At 45.5% G+C, this 18,894-nt stretch overlaps 1 protein-coding gene across 2 annotated transcripts in view; it reads left to right on the plus strand.

The window, feature by feature from the left end:
- Positions 1–17,980, plus strand: part of LOC137616531 (coiled-coil-helix-coiled-coil-helix domain-containing protein 7) — an 83,816-nt gene extending 65,836 nt beyond the window's left edge. For both annotated transcript variants that reach the window (XM_068346371.1, XM_068346372.1), the window contains exon 5: positions 17,638–17,980. The gene's annotated coding sequence lies outside the window, so the exon portion shown is untranslated. The remainder of the gene's footprint in view (positions 1–17,637) is intronic.
- The last annotated feature ends 914 nt before the right edge of the window (positions 17,981–18,894 follow it).

Below are 18,894 nucleotides of genomic sequence, written 5' to 3' on the forward strand. Positions count from 1 at the left end.
GTACAGTTAAGCTCTAATCTTGTGTTAGACCTATGTTAGGCCCGGGTCCTCCGGACCCGCCCCTGCTTAAGAGAATTACAGTTTCTCATATACTATTCTTTTTATAGATGGTGCATTGTCTGACGCCGGCCTGTGTAGCTGTTCTGCACCAGCCTTGTGGCCACTCCGTCTGCCGATCTCACGCCCCTTGTGGGGTTCAACTGGAAGACGTTGTGGTATGTCACCCGGATAACTGTGTGATTTGCTTCGACCTCATCACTACCCTTGGATCTGACTCGGTGAGTCCCGTTGGCTATATTGCCTTCTTATTTAATTTACTATTAGTAAGATATCTATGGTCTTGAAGGACCATTGGGAGTCTCCCTTTTATAATTCCCACTATTATTTCAGGCATCCCCGGAGCAAAAGTCTGCGGCTCGGGCCACACTGAAGGTGTGGGTTGGTGGGTTTGCCCGGAATGTGAAGTCTAAGCGGCCGTACGTCCTATCTGAGGACTACTGCACCATGGTTTACCCCAACGCCAAGTCTTCAGCTGCTGTGGCTAGGCATGTGGCAGCTCCCATCATTGCCCACATTGATGCCACTATAACGGGTCTCATCGACCCAGAGCAAGATCCATCGGACGCCCCCGGAGGTCTGGAGGACAATGTTGCCTCCATGAACCTGGACGTCGAACCAATGTTACTAGACGAGCCGGATACAGGTAGGGTGGTAAGTGAGGCAGGTGTGTCCGGCGCTGAGATTCCTATCCTCAGCCCCGCTCTTTCTTCTTCTTCTGATCGCTCTTCTTTTCTTGGATTTTCTGGGGACCGTGATTCGTCTCAACGATCATACCCGGTTCCCCCTAAGGATAAGTCTACTTCAAGGACCTTACCCAAAGCTCGCAAGCCTCACAAGACTTCTCATGGCTCTAAACATTGTACGAACCCGTCTTCAAAGACCTCTGGTTCCTCCTCTAAGTCTCACGACCCGGGAGTTCCTTCCGCCCCTCCTGCTGCTAGCCCGGGCCTTTCCGAATCAGCCATGCTTCGCATCGTGTCGGAGATGCAGGCAAGGTTGGTTTCGGAGATGCAGTCGAGGATGGACACGATGTTCTCTAACTTCGGTCAGAGAATTGGGGCTTTAGAGCAAGGAGCTCCGGAGAGAGTCCAAAGCTCTCTCATCCCGGATGCCTCTAAGCTCCCGCCGTTTGCCAAGAACAACCCCTGGAGGATGGCTCTTCATTCCCCGTTCTCAGACGGAATGTTGACTCTGGAGGGCCTTGGCACTCGTCCTCTAGAGGACTTTGAATTCTTTCCTCCTGGTCTGGCATTTCCATTTCATGGTTATGCCAGGCTTACCGAGGAAGCTTTAGTTCGATTAGACAAGGTCCCCAAAGAGACGGTCATCTTCCCGAAGGAGCAAGCCCAATCTGTTTGGGCCAGATTTTTGAATGACATCGGCTGCACTAACACCATGCTGACGCCTCATAAAAGCTCCTTTACGATGTTCTTAATGGACAAGAACACCTTGACTCCATGCGTCAATAAGGTGGCAGAGCTTGCCTTTCAATATGCTCTGGAGGAGAAGCCCTTGCCTCCCATCCGAGAGGTGGATCCAATCTCCCTCCTTCTTCCCTCAGGTATTGAGTGTTGGGACAACGTCCATACCACCTTTACCTCCGGCAAGCTTGCAGCAGACTGTGCCTCAGTCTTGTTTAGTGAGAAGCTTCCCCGTCTCCCGGAATCCCTCATTAAACAGGAATATGATTCCCGCCTACGTGTGGGCCGTACTCTAAACCTGGCCACATCCACGGAGTCGATAGCCTTGACTTACGATACGGAGAGTATTTTTAAGTCTCTCAACAAGGCTACGTTACAGTCTTTATATTATGACTTGTATGACTTCGCTACTGCTAAACGCAGATGTCGCAAGCATGTCCTAGCTGAGGCGACGATTAGGCATGAACCTAATAAACTCATCCGGTCCTCCTGTTGGGGTTCAAATCTCTTCCCCGAGGATCTCGTAGAGGAAGTCTTGGCGGAGGCCACTAGGGTTAATCAGAGCCTTAAAGCCCGTTGGGGTTTGACCCCTAAACGCAAGTATGACCCCGCAAATTATCAAGCCCGGGGTAGGAAGAAGCTTAAACCATATACCTCCACCCAGTTCAGGCAACAGCAGAGTGCTTCATCCAACTTCCGGCTGCCTCTTCCTCCATCTTCTGTTGTCCCTGCACAGCCTTCCACCTCTCAGGCTCCTTCGGATGACTATGTCACCGTTCTGCTACCTAAGAGCCAGCTTTCTGGTGCCTCCGCCACTTCCCCTGCCTTTAACCAGTCTTACGAGGCTCATAGCTCTTCCCAGAGTTATGGTAGAGGTAGAGGCTACCACCATGGCTCTAACCAGAACAAAGGCAGGGGAAGAGCCTTTCGCAGAGGAAAGAACTTCCGAGGCGGACGTGGAGGCAACTCCTCAAACCAATACTGAGGTGCAGCAGGTAGGGGGGAGGCTCTATGCCTTCCGCAACAAATGGAGGTTCAGTCCCTGGGCGTTCAGTATCATCTCCAAGGGACTGGGGTGGAGTTGGATTCAAGGACCTCCTCCTCCGAACAAATTTCGTCAACATTCCACTCCGGACCTGGTCGAATTTGTCCAGGATCTTTTACAAAAGAACGCCGTACAAGAAACGAAACATCTGAAGTTTCAAGGTCGGCTGTTCAGTGTCCCGAAGAAGGATTCAGACAAGAGAAGAGTGATTCTAGATCTATCCCTTCTCAACTTGTCCATTCAATGCGACAAGTTTCGAATGCTTACCGTCTCGCAGGTGCGGACCTTACTTCCCCGTGGGGCCGTCACCACCTCTATCGATCTTACAGACGCCTACTATCACGTCCCGATAGCGAGACACTTCCGTCCGTACCTAGGCTTTCGCTTAGGGGACAAAAGTTACTCCTTCAAGGTGATGCCTTTCGGGCTCAACATCGCCCCAAGGATCTTCACAAAGTTAGCAGAAGTCGCTGTTCAGGAACTCAGGAATCAAGGGATTCAAGTAGTAGCCTATCTGGACGACTGGCTCATTTGGTCAGACACCTCCCAAAATTGCCTAAAAGCCACTCACAAAGTCATCCATTATCTTCAATCTCTAGGCTTCCAGATCAACTTCAAGAAGTCCCGTCTTCTTCCAAAATCGAAGTTCCAATGGCTCGGCCTGCAATGGGATCTTATATCCCATACTCTGTGTCTTCCCAGACCCAAGAGGTTAGAGATTGCAAGGAACACCAAACGCTTTCTCAAAGACAAAGTAAGTTCCAGACGACTCCAAGAGAGGATTCTGGGGTCCCTTCAGTTTGCCTCAGTGACGGATCTTCTTCTGAAGGCAAAATTGAAAGATATCAATCGTGTCTGGCGTTCGAGGGCGAACCGGAAGCTCCGGGACAGGAAAGTCCGCCTTCCTCCCATTCTACGGGAAAGACTTCTTCCTTGGACAAGAGCAAACAGTCTGTCAAAGTCAGTTCCCCTTCGATTTCCGCCTCCGGAATTAATCATTCACACAGACGCATCCTTATCAGGTTGGGGCGGCTATTCTCAGCTCAAGAAAGTTCAAGGTCTTTGGACTCCCTTGTTCCGCCATTTTCACATCAATGTGCCAGAGGCCATGGCAGTTCTTCTAACCCTGAAACGTCTCGCTCTTCCCAAGAAACAACACCTTCGTCTGGTCCTCGACAGCGAAGTGGTGGTCCGCTGCCTCAACAGAGGCGGGTCAAAGTCAGGGCCTCTGAACCATGTTCTAGTAGCCATATTCTCCCTAGCAGCCTCGAACCGTTGGCATCTTTCAGCTGTCCACCTGGCGGGAGTCCGGAATGTAGTGGCAGACGCCCTGTCCCGGACCTCCCCTCTAGAATCGGAATGGTCACTCGATCTAAAGTCATTTCGGTGGATTCTCTCTCAGGTTCCCGGTCTCCAAGTGGACCTCTTCGCCACGGAATCCAACCACAAATTGAGAGTATATGTGGCTCCCAATCTAGACCCTCAGGCTTACGCCACAGACGCCATGTCACAGAATTGGGACAACTGGGAAAAGATTTATCTCTTTCCCCCGGTGAATCTTTTGCTGAAAGTCCTAGACAAACTGAGATCCTTCAAGAGACAAGTAGCCTTGGTCGCACCCAACTGGCCCAAGACCAACTGGTATCCTCTCCTGCGGGAGTTGAGACTATACCCTCACCCGATACCCAATCCGGTTCTGTCTCAGATAGTACAAACACGCGTTGTGTACGCTTTCTCAAACATTCAGAGCGCCCTAACTTTATGGACTTTATGAAGTTTGCGGCTATGCATGGTGCCAATATTGATCCTCAAAACACCTTGTTCCTAGAATCGGATAAACGGGATTCCACCATCCGCCAGTATGACTCTGCAGTTAAAAAGTTGGCAAAATTTTTAATAGACTCAGACGTGAACTGTATGAACTTGAACCTTACAGTCTCTTTCTTTAGATCTTTATTAGAATCAGGTCTGGCAGCCAATACTATCACCACTATTAAATCGGCTCTGAAAAAGATCTTCCTAGTGGGTTTTAACATAGACTTAACCGACTCTTTGTTAGCTTCAATTCCGAAAGCTTGTGCCAGACTGAAACCGGTTACTCGTCCTACCCCGGTGACCTGGTTCCTTAATGACGTACTCAAATTGGCTTCTGATACCATTAACAGTTCTTGTGATTACATGCCCCTTCTCAGGAAAACACTTTTCCTGGTGAGCTTGGCTTCCGGGGCAAGAATTTCTGAATTGGCAGCCTTGTCGAGAGACCCGGGTCATATTGACTTTCTGCCTTCAGGAGAGGTCCTTCTTTCTCCTAACAAATTCTTTTTGGCTAAGAATGAAGACCCTCAAAACAGATGGACCTCCTGGAAAATTGTTCCCCTCACGCAAGATCCGTCTCTGTGCCCTGTCACTACTCTTAGGTCTTATTTATCCCGGACCTCCTCTAACTCCTCGGGGCCTCTATTCGTTAGAGAACAAGGCGGTACCATTACTATTAAAGGGATCAGGCAACAAATTTTGTATTTTATTAAACAAGCTAACCCTGACTCTTTTCCTCTTGCACATGATATCAGGGCGGTTGCTACCTCGGTGAACTTCTTTCACCACATGAATTTTACAGACCTTTCCAGGTATACAGGGTGGAAATCACCGTCAGTGTTCAAGAAACACTACCTTAAACATTTGGAAGCCCTAAAATTTTCTACAGTGGCCGCAGGGAGCGTAGTTACTCCCAAGTAACTCACAGGTTAATGCCTTGACTCTTTATCTCTCCCTCTTACCTGCCTCATTTATACCCTATTGTATTCGTTGGTCTCGCACCTGAATACTGTTATTATATTTGTAAATTTTATGCTCCTGAGTATCTGTATATATTATCACTCACGGCATTATTATACCTACCTTATTGGATTTATGTTCATATTTAAGATACCCTTATAATTGTTTTTTGGTACTCATCTCTGATTAAAGCATCCTGTATTTCCCTTACGCTTATGTTTTTTCCTTTATTTTGCAAGTTTGGTGACATTTTTCTCTTGTATAGATTCACTGGGCGGCACAGGTTCGAGCCCAGAAAAGGGATTTTGACGTAGGAAAAATCTATTTCTGGGCGAGGGACCTGTGCCGCCCAGTGAACCCTCCCAGCTCCTCTCCCTTGGAGTCCCCAAACTTTGGGTGCTAAGGAGTTGGGTTCTGAGCGGATGCATTGTTAGTAGTACCGAGTGAGGTTGAACGGCTCTCCTCTATTGGGGTTCTCTGTCGTGGATTAATCTAAATAGTGCGGGACCTCTGGAATATACGCCCAATTTTATACCGACACCAATAGGTGAGCGAGCTAGTTAACCTAGCACTCCTTTACATTTTTTCTCTGGTATATTTAGCAGTAAATTACCTAAGAATAAGTGCTAAATGGAGCTTATTCACTGGGCGGCACAGGTCCCTCGCCCAGAAATAGATTTTTCCTACGTCAAAATCCCTTTTTGAGCGAAGTTAAAAATCTATTTTTGGGTGAAAGAGCCATGTCGTCCTGATGGACCCACCCTCCTTTAGTAAAAGGATATGAATCCCTCCCTTTGGTACTGTGTCTGCAACACCTACGAAGCTAAAAAGAATGGCTTGGGTGGTGCCTCGCGGTGGCGATTGGGCGAACTATTACAGTACATTAGGAGAATCGAGTGATTACCCTTTTAACGACTCTCCTATTTTCTTGCCACATTTCCCTCTCAAAGTTAAAATCGCTATTTGGGGTGTAAATAGCTGTGAGATGTGTCAAGATACGTCCTTACGCGATATCCCTTTGTGAATTTTTAAGGGATACTCGCTCCAGGAGTTAGAATTCTGGATACCTTCGGTAAATTCTCTGGGATATATCACTGTAGTCACATATAACCTAGGAAGCTACTTATGAAGGAACTTCCATCAGCACGACATGGCTCTTTCACCCAAAAATAGATTTTTCACTTCGCTCAAAATCCGTTTATTAACGCTTTCATTACAAGGTAAAATTAATCAAAATGCGTGTCTTTGCCATGCCAACCTACAGTATGTTTAAATACTGTTATCAAAGTCTATTTATCCTGATTAACAACACCCACCGATACAGTTGCATATTTCACTGTATATACAGCTTAATTAGTGAAGGTGAGAAGATACATCACTCATAAGTAATCCCTGTCTCCACAAGGTCACCTCACAACCCTACCAGCTCGTCACCTAATATGACATAGCTTATAACAACGTAAATTAGTTGTATTGTATTTCGTATACTTTACTGGGAATACACTGTTAGTAGTCAAATCACCAAATACAGAGTAATGTTCAAAAGCACAAATCAAAATGTGGGAAAAATACCATTTAAAATCTGCACATAATACTGTATATAGTAGTGTATCAAAAATAGCCAGATACAGCATAATGTTAAAAAGCACAAGTCAAAGCATGAAAATGACAAATTTGGAAGGAAGATGCATTTTTTTCTAACCACACAAACTTTTATCTTTTCTAGCAATACAAAAGTGAATCCTTTAAACTGGAGTACTGTATAACTTTAGTGCGAACTATAACAGCCATGGAATCTTTACAAGTACAGAAGTTACCTTACGACAGGTTGTGTGAGAAAACTCTAAATAATCAGGCTTATGTAGCTAGAAAAATACAAATTACTAAAATTTGCCATTTGCTCCTATGCAGATACATACCTTTTATCCTTAATTAGGACTCACTCCTTGGCAGAAGGAAGTCTCAAACCCAAAACCAGCAGATTCATCTTCTCTGAAAATATCAGTCTTCCTGATCCTGTTACAGGAACAAAGGAGATTACTGTACTCCAGGAGCCTCTCAACACCTTAGGGGACCGTCTGCTATGGTGTTTCTCAGAACAACTTTAAAAAATCGAAAATCGTTTTATTCTATGTATGCATAAACATATCGTACATGCTCTCCAGAAGTTTCAGCCAATTAATTCTTATAAATAATGAAGATAAAGTGGTCTTTAAATGAGGATGCTCTTTACTGCGTCGTTTGCATGACTGAGTTTGACAAGATCGTCTTTGCGTGCTTATTTTTGCATTTATATAGTGATTTTTTTTACTTATATTTCAAAATCTTGTACGTCTGGCAGAGATTGAAGGCATTGGTAGAGGGTAGGCGAACGTAACTCCGATCTACAAGAAGAACAGCCAGTTTCCAAAGACGTATAGAAGTTACGTTGCTTGTGTTTGTTTACTTGCAGTTCGTATGTACATTGTGTTTTCACAATGTCCTTGTGAACTTTATAGCAAGGCCAATGTTACCTAAGGTCAAAGAAAGAACAGAAAATAAGCAAAGAGCAACAAAAAAGAACCAAAAAGAGAAGGAAACATGAAAAAGAGTACAAAGCTAGAACATTCTAACTAAAACTCTGGCAGCAATGAGAGGCTGCTGGCAACTCATGACACCCTTACACCAAGTGTTTTAGTAAACATAGGGTTTAAATACCTCGTTTCGGGAGCCTTCATGTAGGAATAAGCAATATAAGTATAGAGTAAGGTTATAATAATAATGTCATCTTGATTTTTTTCAAGAAAAAAAAGTGAAAATTTATAGCAAATCTTTGGGAGCTCATAACTCAAAAACATACTTATTCACACTTAGATACATTTTTCTCTTATTTATTGTTCAATTTCAGAAAGATATCATTGAAAAGAAGAATGAAAATCCCACAACTTTGTGTAACAGATTTCCTTTTTTTCATTTTTCATGATTATTTTATGTCTAGACAAAGAAAATTAAGAAAAAATCATTAAAAAAGAATAAAGAAAATTAAAAAAATCTGTCTCACAGAATTATTCAATTTATAAAGAAGTTTAGATGGTATGATCTTCAATACAATTGGTGTCATATTAGTGGAGAAAAAATGTACTTAAAATTTTTATAAAAATCATTATTTTTGCTGAGAAACCAAAAAGTTTTTGATTAAATGACTTGAAATTTTTATATGATGAAGGTATTATATGTCTACAACATATATAGAAATGGTGTATTTTCAATCATTAGAAAAAAAATAGTGGGCATAGCGGATGGTCCCCTTAAACATACAGATGCTCAAGTTGTTAGTGTCTGGTCCATCTCTAGATGCAGTACGACTGTTCTGTAACTGGAATACAAACCTACACTATTTATTAGAGGTACTGTATTACTTTCGGCAAAGCTTAAAGGACGAGCCATTAAAATTTATAGAGGGTTAACAACCCATCCTGCTAGTTAGGGGGGGGGGGTTAGCTTGCGTAAACAACCCCCCCCCCCACTCACACCTGTCATTGAACTCACTTTGCTTTTGGCTCGGATGGCAAACGGTCGTTGCCACTCTTCATCTTCCCAACTTTTAGGACGGCTATTAATGCTTTTTTGCTTTTTCTTTACAGTGTGTGTGTGCGTTGACTTCTGTCGGTTATGCATACCTGCCATGGTCATGAGGGCCACTCCTGCGGTACCTTCATGTCTGCGGAGGACGCTAATCCTCACACCCTTTGCCCTACCTGCAGAGGTCAACGGTGTGATGTGGATAATAAGTGTATTGAATGTCGGGAGTGGTCTGCCTCATTGTGGGAAAGGTTTGGGCTACAGCGAAAGAAGTCTAAGCAGGACTCTTCTCCTCTGAAGGTTTCTTTAAAGCAGAAGAAACCCAAGGCTTCTTCTTCTGCTTCCCGACCTTCCTTCGAAGGTCCTGCTCGTTTGGCCTCCTCCGGGGGACCGTCGAATAGTAGTGCAGGCCACGTCAATCCCTGGACAACCTCGGTCCTCAAGAGATGGTACCGCTTCCCCTAGCAAAGGGGGGAGGGTGCCATGACTTTCTCCTATTTTACAGGTTTGGCTATCCTTGGGGTTACGCCCTCCAAGGAGGCCCTGTTGCAGCTTCTTCGCCATGGTGCTAGCGCACAGCATTCATCGACATCGGAATTAGATCCTCTGGCCCTTGTCGATGTCTTGGTATCGAAGGTGTCATCTGCTGCCCTGCCTGACGATGTTCCTGCCTCTTCTGCCGGTGTCGAAGACTGCGCTTCCCCCCTGCCGAACATCCTTCGAGGGGGAAGCAAAGTCCGAGGCCAGTCTCTTCTGGGAGTGTTTCTCGCTCTCGAGGGAGCTCACTTATAGAGACTCCTCTTCGGAGGACTGCTGCCAACGGTCAGCTCGCTGATCCTCCGGCCCCTAGAGGGCGTCACCGACGGGCTCGCCCTCTCTTCGCCTGAGAGGTGCTCCTTCACAATCGGTGAAGAGACGCCACTTTGGCTCGTCAGCTGCGTCATCGCAGCCCTCGGAGGAGGAGGAGACTCCTCGTCCAACGTCATCTGTTTCCCGACCTTCGCCTGCCTCCGGACCTTTTCCTGACGACGCTGGCCCTAGTCCACGAACCTCGGTTTAGGACTCTTCTACCAAGGATCACGCGTGATCCCCCTCGGAGGATATTTGTCCTTCTGATGGGTTCATCCTCTCTCCAGCTCATCATTCTGCTGCATGCCATCTATTGACTCACTGACCTCCTGCTTGTCTGTCTCCTGGTTCCCAACTCCCTACCGCTCGTCATTTTCCGTCTCGCCATTTGCCACTGCGCCATTTTCTCCTGTTCGTTCAGATGATCTTGTTTGACGTGCGCCTTCTGACCATCGTTCGCCAAAGCTTCTCTTGTCAACGCGCCAGGCTCCTACCAAGCACCGTTTCCCTATGCAACGCGTCACTTTGGATCATCGCTCGCCTGGCTGTGCGATTGCTGCCCATTCCCAAACCTTGAGGAAATCTCCAGAGGTTTCTGCTGTTGGCTCTCACCAACACAAGCATTAGCGTGCGTCAACAGATCATCGGACATCAATCTCAATAATCGCGCCTATGTGTCAACGATCTCTGATGCGCCAACACTCGCCAGCTCGTCAACATTCACCAGCTCGACAGTACTCGCCAACGCGCAAATGTGTGCCTACTCCCCCGAGATCTCCTCATCAACCTTTACCGGTTAAACAACGTTCGGTGAAGCGTAGGCGCTCGCCAATGCAAAGGAATGCACCACAACCTCGGCAAGCACAGACAGAGGTCGACATCCATCATCCTCCTCCGACTTCCTAGAAGTCTCACCATCAGATGGAGGAACAGGTAGGTGTCCACAAGGATAAGGAGGGATCTTTCCAACAGCACCAGCGTCAGCAAACAGCCCTGGTTCGGCGCCATCATCAGGGCAGTTGTGCAAGCTTTCAAGCCTGCCCTCTCAGCTCCCTCTGCGGAAACCTCAGTAAGTCCTCAACACACTTTGGCCCTAGCGGATGCTCGGCAAAGAACCTCGGCTGCCTCTCCCCCTGAAAAAGAAATGAGGAGTCCCTGACACCATCTCATCCTTTAGGGTGAAACTGACTCCTGTGATACCATCAATAACAAGGCCAAACTTCCCTGGTTCTCCTAACACGTGATCTCCTGGCTCCCCGCCACATCAGCCAAGGGAATCTCATGAGGAACATGTTCCAGTCTCCTCCTCGGAAGAAGATTCCCCCGTGGTGAGAGCACTCCACCTCTGGAAGAAGCCTGGAAGGCCAGACCATCCAGGACTTCCATGTTGGAAACATACTCTCTGCCTCGCAAGTAGTCAAAGGACTCCAAGATGTTGCCGAAGTCCTCTTCGAGGACTGCCAGACCCACAGTAATCATCAGCTTCCCTAGAGACGACTGCAACCCATCCTGAGACAAGATCTCGGCGGTGGACGAAGGAGACTTTGCTGCCAGTCCCCCTTCATGAGGAACAGAAAATGTCAGAACATGCATCCTGGCAGGTACTGACTCTGATGAGGGTTCTCAACAGGTTTTCCAACCCAGAGATACCACCCAGGAGGGCAAAGACACAGTTCTAGACCTTGTCTTTGGCACTCTAAAGCCCACAAGGTCCAGTGCAGCTTTGCCCTGATCATAGGGGCTGAAGAGTGCCCGGGCTAAGATCGCCATACATCCTCTCCGAATTCTCCTCCTCCCTTCGTTCGGGCTCCTTCCACCTCTTCGCATCCAGCAAAGAAGGTATTAAGAGGTTTTGGATGAGCCTCGACCAGCTCTTCCACTCCACCACTTTCTGGAAGAGCTGACCAAGGGGATCTCACCAGAGAGACTCTTCAGCCATAAGGTCGTGTCTCTGCAACAGAGATCCTCAATCAAGAGAAAGTCGGAAGTATGCCATGCAGGCTACTTTGTGGCTAGATCTATGGTTGGTGTCCTTGGGAATCCTGGTACGGACCAAGTATTTCTTTAAGGAAAGTACCAGGAAGGCTATGGAAACCTTCCACCTCTCGGGTACCTGTACCATCGAGTTCCTAGCCCACCAAGTTTCGAACTTGTGGGCTAATACCATCCTCAAGCGTAGGAACATGGTATCCAAGAGATTCCATCAGCAGGTCCCTAACACCGAGACCGCGAGGCTCAGGAACTCCTCTCTCAAGGGTTCTTCGTTGTTCAAGCCTAGAGAACGTTGAGGAGACTGAAGATAGGTGGAGGAAGTCCCACCAGGTCTCTCCTCCACAGACCACCAGCTCCTCCGCAGCCTAACCAACCCAAAACCTCAACGAGTAAGACAAAAGCGAAGAAAGTGGTGTCTAAAACACCCTTTCCTACCAAAGACAGGAAAGGCTCAAAGTCCTCCAGGGGAGGAAAATATCCTAAAGGGAGTGATCGCGGCGGAAAACGCTAGGATAGGCACTCCTCCTGCTTGTCCATCAGTGGGGGGATCCCTAAAAATTTTCTGGAACAGATGGAAGCAATTGGGGGCGATCCCTGGACAGTCTCCGTGATTCGTTCAGTGTATCGCGTCCCGTTCATGTCATCCCTCCCTCTCCTTATCAAGGATCCAGTGTCTATAGACTCCTTTGCAATGGGATCATCATAGGTACTAGCTGTTCGGGTAGAAGTCCAGACCATGTGGCAGAAGGGCGCTCTCCAAGAGGTCCTCAACGACTCCCCATGCTTCTTACGTTGACTCTTTCTTGCGAAAAAGGCATCTGGAGGCTGGAGACAAGTCATTAACCTCTCAGCTCTGAACAAGTTTGTCAAACAAACTCCGTTCAGCATGGAGACGGTAGACACGGTAAGATAAGCGGTAAGACCACAGGATTTCATGTGCACATTGGACCTAAAGGACACCAACTTCCAGATCCCAATCCATCAGTCTTCAAGGAAGTACCTAAAATTCAGCCTAGACAACAGGAAATACCAGTTCAGGGTACTGTGCTTACGTCTTTCCATAGCACCCCAAGTCTTCACCTGTGTTTGCCCTTGTGTCATCTTGGGCAGACATGATCGGCATCCGTCTCCTACGTTACCTGGACGACTGGCTGATCTTAGCAGACTCGGTGGCAACCCTTCTTCAACACCGAGACAAACTTCTGAGGCTTTGCCAAGATCTGCGGATCATGGTAAACCTCGAGAAGTCTTCACTGCTTCCTACGCAGAGACTGGTATACCTAGGCATGATAATAGACACCATCTCCACAAAGCCTTCCCATCAGATGATAGGATAATGAGGCTGAGAAAGGTCGCTTGCGACCTTTCTTAGACGAGAAAAACTTTCAGCCCAGAAGTGGCTATACCTCCTCGGACACCTATCATCCTTGGCCTGTCTTCAGTAGTTCCCAATGGCCGCCTCAGGATTCGATCCCTCCAGTGGTGGCTCAAGTCCAGTTGGAATCAAGCCTTCGATTCCCTTAGGACACTGATCCCCATGGGACCAGTGGAGCGGACAGACCTCGAGTAGTGGGAGACAGACAAGAATCTGCGGAGGGGAGTAGATCTTCTCGGCCTCCTCCCCGGACTTGATGCTGTTTACAGACGCTTCAAAAGAAGGGTTGGGGCCCATGTGCTGCACCACACGACCTCAGGCCTTTGGTCAATCAGAAAAATACCTCTACGTAAATCCTATAGAGATGAAGGCCATCTTTCTGGCCCTTCAACAGTTCCATCAGTTTCTGGCAGGCCACTCAGTGGTGGTGATGAGCGACAACACCACAGTAGTGGCTTACATCAACAAGCAAGGAAGTACTTTTTCGCAGCAACTATCCCATCTAGCACTGGCGATACTGAGATGGGCCGAGATCTACTCGATGCCACTATCAGCACGCTTCATTCCAGGTAAAAGGAATGTGCTCGCCGACAATCTGAGCAGAGCATCTCAGAGAAAGAGTACCGAGTGGGCTTTGGATCATCTAATAGTTAACAAAGTCCTGACTGTGTGGGGTTCTCCGACAGTGGATCTCTTTGTAATGGACCTGAACTAAAGGCTCCTGCTGTACTGCTTCCCAGTCCCAGACCCCAATGGTCTCTGGCAAGATGCATTCCAACAATGGTGGGACAAAATCAACGTTTACGCCTTTGCCCTGTTCTGTCTTATGAGGGTACGCAACAAGGCCAGAACATCAGTCAACCTCTCAGTGACCCTCATAGCTCCGCTATGGCATTATGCGGAATGGTTCTCAAACCTTTTGCAGCCCCTGATGGAGCTTCCGAGAGAACTCCCTCCACGACACGATCTACTCAGCCAACCACACGTCAACATCTACTACTAAGCTGTAGCTTGGCTACGACTTCACGCCTGGGGACTATCCAGCTTCTCACTCAGAGATGATTCTTGCAACAAGTTTCCAACAGGATGTCTAGATACCTGTGGAAATAATCAGCAGCAGTCTACCAGGCAAAGTGGAATGTCTTCTGTGGCTGATGTCGTGGAAGAAGTATCTCTCCACTCGATGGAACTATTTTTACAATAGCGGAGTTTGTCGTGTATTTGCATGAAGAAATGCGCCTTTTAGTTTCGGAGGTAAAAAGCTGTCGCTCAGCCTTGAGCCTTGCCCTCAAACTGAATGGAATAGACATATCCTCATCACTAGAACTTTCCTTACTCATACGAAATTACGAACATACCTGTCCTCAGTCGGAAATGAGACCTCCTCCATGGAACGTGATTCGAGTTCTCCATTCTTTAAAGACACTTCCCTACGAGCTATTACGTCAGGCAACAGATCGACACCTGACTTGGAAGACGGTGTTCCTACTTGCCCTAGCTTCGGCCAAATGATTCGGCTAACTACAGTACCGGGTCTCTCATACAACGTCGTTCATTCAAGAGGATGGGGAGAGATAACGTTCAGCTTCGTCCCTGAGTTTGTTGCCAAGACTCAGAATCCAGGGGTGGCGGATTCTAAATTCGACTCCTTCCGGGTAACGAGTCTCCGCTCTGTAACAAACAACCCAGATCATTTCTTACTCTGCCCACATAGGAGTTTGACTCTACCTTAAGAGAACAGCAACAGCCCACCCCCGAGTGCCTGCACTTTTCGTCGGCACAGGAAGGAACAAGAGAAGGCTCACTAAGAACACCATTTCTGCTTGGATTCGCAGGGTCATAGACCATGCTCTCAATCCAGATCCTCCTCCGTCACACCGTTGTGGAAAATACTAAACAAATAAAGTTAAAGAAAAATACAAATTATTTTCTTATGCTTGCATATTTTTTTTTTTAATGTATTTTTATATTTTGGGCCTTCAACTTTGTCTAATGATATTCCCTTTTTTGCAGCACACCTTACTCCCTGTAGGGTTTGAAGTGGAAACTAGAGTTGGAGACAGTAGAGGTACTGTGCTGTAGAAGAATAGGTTTCTTTTTCAAGAAAAAGTAAAAAAAAAACATACTGCAGACATTTGACAATTTATGTTGACAGAAATTCCCAAGTGTGAGGGATTTGACCTGAACTGCTGTGAAATAGCCCAGCCAGTGGACTGCGGGAACGTATGTATATCAGACATACTTTGGGTATCCTGTTAACCCATAGAATTGTTGGAGTGACGTGAACATTCCGAGATGTTATAAACTACTGTGAACTAGGAACATTATAGTGATTCAGTACTGAATATATTCTCATCAATGATGAAGTGAAACAAATTCAGACATTTCTTAACGATAATTATTGAATTAGTACTCATCAAGTTGGCCTAGTTTGTAGCATAAATTGTGAACTTGAGGTCAGAGCAACAATGCTCTCTTAAAGTGTTTCCTTGACAGGAATTGTAGTCTTCCAGGAAAAAAAATAGCAGGCACACCTTCCTCTGACACTGATTTTTGAACAACAAGATGTCACAAGAGTCACGGTCACAACATTGGGCCTTGCTTCCTCATAGAAGCATGTTATCATTATCGGTCTGTATTGCTTCGGAGGAGTTATATCCCTCACTAGGGCGTTTATAGTTTTGCTCATCCTAAACTTTGCGCTGAAGTAGAGCCAAGACATCCTCAATTGCTGGGAATTCTCTCCAAGAGCTCAACCTAAGAAGAACACAAAAGGGAGACAGCAAATTGAGTTCCTTTGGTGAATTCTGTCCACTACAAAAGCCATGACCTAGATTCATTGCAGGCGGATGACTACTAACAATTGTGGTTCCTACTTTAAGTACTGAGCTCATGGAGAATCGACAGCAACCCACGCTGGCCTTCTCTCTAGAGTAGACATGTCTACATTTCTTGCGTCATCTCTGTACACAAAGGCAACACATTCAAATTGCAAAGAAATGGATAAAGATTAACAACTGGTTTTGAGAGGCAGTAAAGGTACATCCACAGTCATTGTGCCAAAGTCAGAATGGGGCTACTTTTGCCAACTGATAAGTAGTTAAGGGGTTCCCTGCAACAATTGTTTCAGCTTGCACTGAAGCCTTATCCTTTATTACAGGACGAAGATTTATATTTGCATAGTTAAAAAACTGGGTTTATTAAAAATCACAAATTTTAAGTAATTTGTATTTTTCCTAACAATACTTACCTCGAAACACTTTCTAGGAGATTACTGGTAACTCCTCTCCGACGACCAGATTTTTACGTAGTTTCCCCCTACTTCCATGTTCTATACTGTCCTGAATAACGGGAAATAACATGACCTGGAGGCATTGCCCGAGAAGGTAGCCCGTCTTTGAGAAGCCAACGCCAGTAAGTTTTCTGGTCGGTTCGTGAACACACGTGCTTCACGAAGCTCCTCATACTCCGTGCGATTCCCTTTGTGTTTGGTTCCACGTGCTTCCCACGTGATCGGGATCTCTTAGTGTGTGTCACTACGTGCTTTTGATTTCGCTCCCTTGTGCTTTCCTAGTGTTTTAGTGCTTTTCCTTTGTGGCTTGCTTGTGTCTACGGCCCTTTGTGTTGCGTTATGGAACACGTTCGCCGTTATCCTGGGCCTAGGGCCGGTAGATCATGCGGGGCTTTTCTGTCTAAGCCCGATATTGACCCGCATACGTTGTGTACCTCGTGTAGGGGTAAAGCTTGTTCGCCGTCGGATAAGTGTTCCGAATGTGCCGATTGGCCCGAGGTCCAGTGGATAAAATTCCGTACCAAAAAGAAGAAGGCATCGAAGAAGTCCCCTAGGAAGACTAGCGTTTCTTCCCCTGCGACTTCAGCAGGAGAAGGGTCAGGTAGGGTACAGCCGCCTTCCCCTACCCAAAGTAAGGGGCGAGGTAAGTCCAGGGAGAACAAGCAGTTGGCTCCTCTTTTCCAAGAGAGGGTATATTTGCATAGTTAAAAAACTGGGTTTATTAAAAACATTTTTTACATTTTTTTTTTTGTCCAAGATTCCGGATTTTTTCAGTTTTTCAATTCTTTTCCCACAAGTACTTACGAAGAGGAAACCAAACAAACTAGCTGCACATACTAGCCTTGTACTCTATCACCATTCCAACTTATAACTTTTAAGTGTAACTACAATTTTTCCCAGGTTTCCCCTGTGTTAATAGCCTCCCCAGCATTTGATCCAGGTGTTATGGCTAAAGTTCTATACATCATTAGAGGACAGTTATTTTATTTAAAGAATTACCACTCTGGAAAGTGATTACACCATAAAATTTTTTTGTCAAATTAATGTGTTACAGTTGGATGTATTTAACATAAAATAAAACAATTTACTAGTCTGAGTAAATATATGTTATGATATTGCGAATTCTTCACCAGTGTTATACTTATTGCTGGGTTTAATGCTATGTTCAAAATTTATAGTTATTGTACTTTTCTTTTTCCTTTAACATTACAATTTTCAAAGATATATTGGCCACTAACCTCTAAAAATTGTTTATCTGTCCTTTCAGATATGTATGTAGGGGTGCACAAGGGGAAAAGAAAATTCCAAGACATCTTTTGACATGAGCTTCTTTAGCTGGTCTCTCACTTATATCTTTACAACTGCATACTGTATAGTCGAAGGTGTGATAAGTCTATTTTGACCTGTGTATGTATATATAGGCTATAAGGTGTTTGTTTTGGCTAATATCTTTGAGACATTAACATAGACTATGAACACGTGTTATATTTTTAAAACCAAGCATACACTTTGTCTAGTGTATGACTATCTAGTATGATGAAAAATTATACTTAATTACATTAACCAAGTTGCTCATTACTGTGCAAAATATATTTTGCAAGTATAAATAATTTGCAGCATTTATTTCCTTCTCCAATTATAATACCATTCATACAGATATCAAACTCCTCAAGATATAATGAGGTTATGTTGAAATGAACCCATGTTTGTCAAAAATTAATTATTAATGATAAAAGGCTGTAAAATAATATAACACAGCACTTATTATCATAAAGTTACTTGATCTTACTATCGAGTTTAACAATTGTATTCAAGTCTTGTATGGCGGGTCTCGCCCTAACAATTATTGTAAGATACGGTAATAAGAAAAAATACAATGTACAGTACTATTGACTTGATTACCCATGGAAGATACAGGTAGAAAGCTGTATACGTAGGAGAAAGGAAAGTGATAGATGAGGAGTGGTCATGCCTTGATTCCTTGTTGATCTGGGTCAGTGGGGGGAAAGGGTGGTGCCCTTCCTCCCCGCTTTATGTAAGCGTGCTTGATTCTAGAAGGAGCAGGATTGCCTAAACTTCTTCCCTTAGAGAAGGACAGCACGAATGCAATATGGTGTCTCGTAGTTGATCATGGCCACTGTGTGTATGAAATCTTGCTGGGCTAGGCCAGAGCAGAGTGGTGCTGAAAGGAAATGTGACAACTGTCCTATGACAATTAATGTTCCTTTCCCTGAAGAGTAAATGATGTTGCCAAGGCTTACAGCATCTGAGGTATCCAGTATTCACCCCATCTAAGAGCCAACCAAACATGTAATTTTATTAAAGCAGTTTAAATGACAAATTCAAAGTAATTTGTAGTCACTTTTGCTTGCAGGCATGACCTACCGGGAGATAGGTGATGGCGGGCCAATTTGTATAAAGAGCTCAAGGTTTGTATCGTTAGGAAAAATACAAAGTACTTTAAATTTGCCAGTTGAGACCCTAAATACAAACTCTCTCGCTCCTTACTAGGGAAGACTCACCC

Source organism: Palaemon carinicauda, chromosome 22 (assembly GCF_036898095.1).
Source record: "Palaemon carinicauda isolate YSFRI2023 chromosome 22, ASM3689809v2, whole genome shotgun sequence".
Classification (NCBI taxonomy): Eukaryota; Metazoa; Arthropoda; class Malacostraca; order Decapoda; family Palaemonidae; genus Palaemon; species Palaemon carinicauda.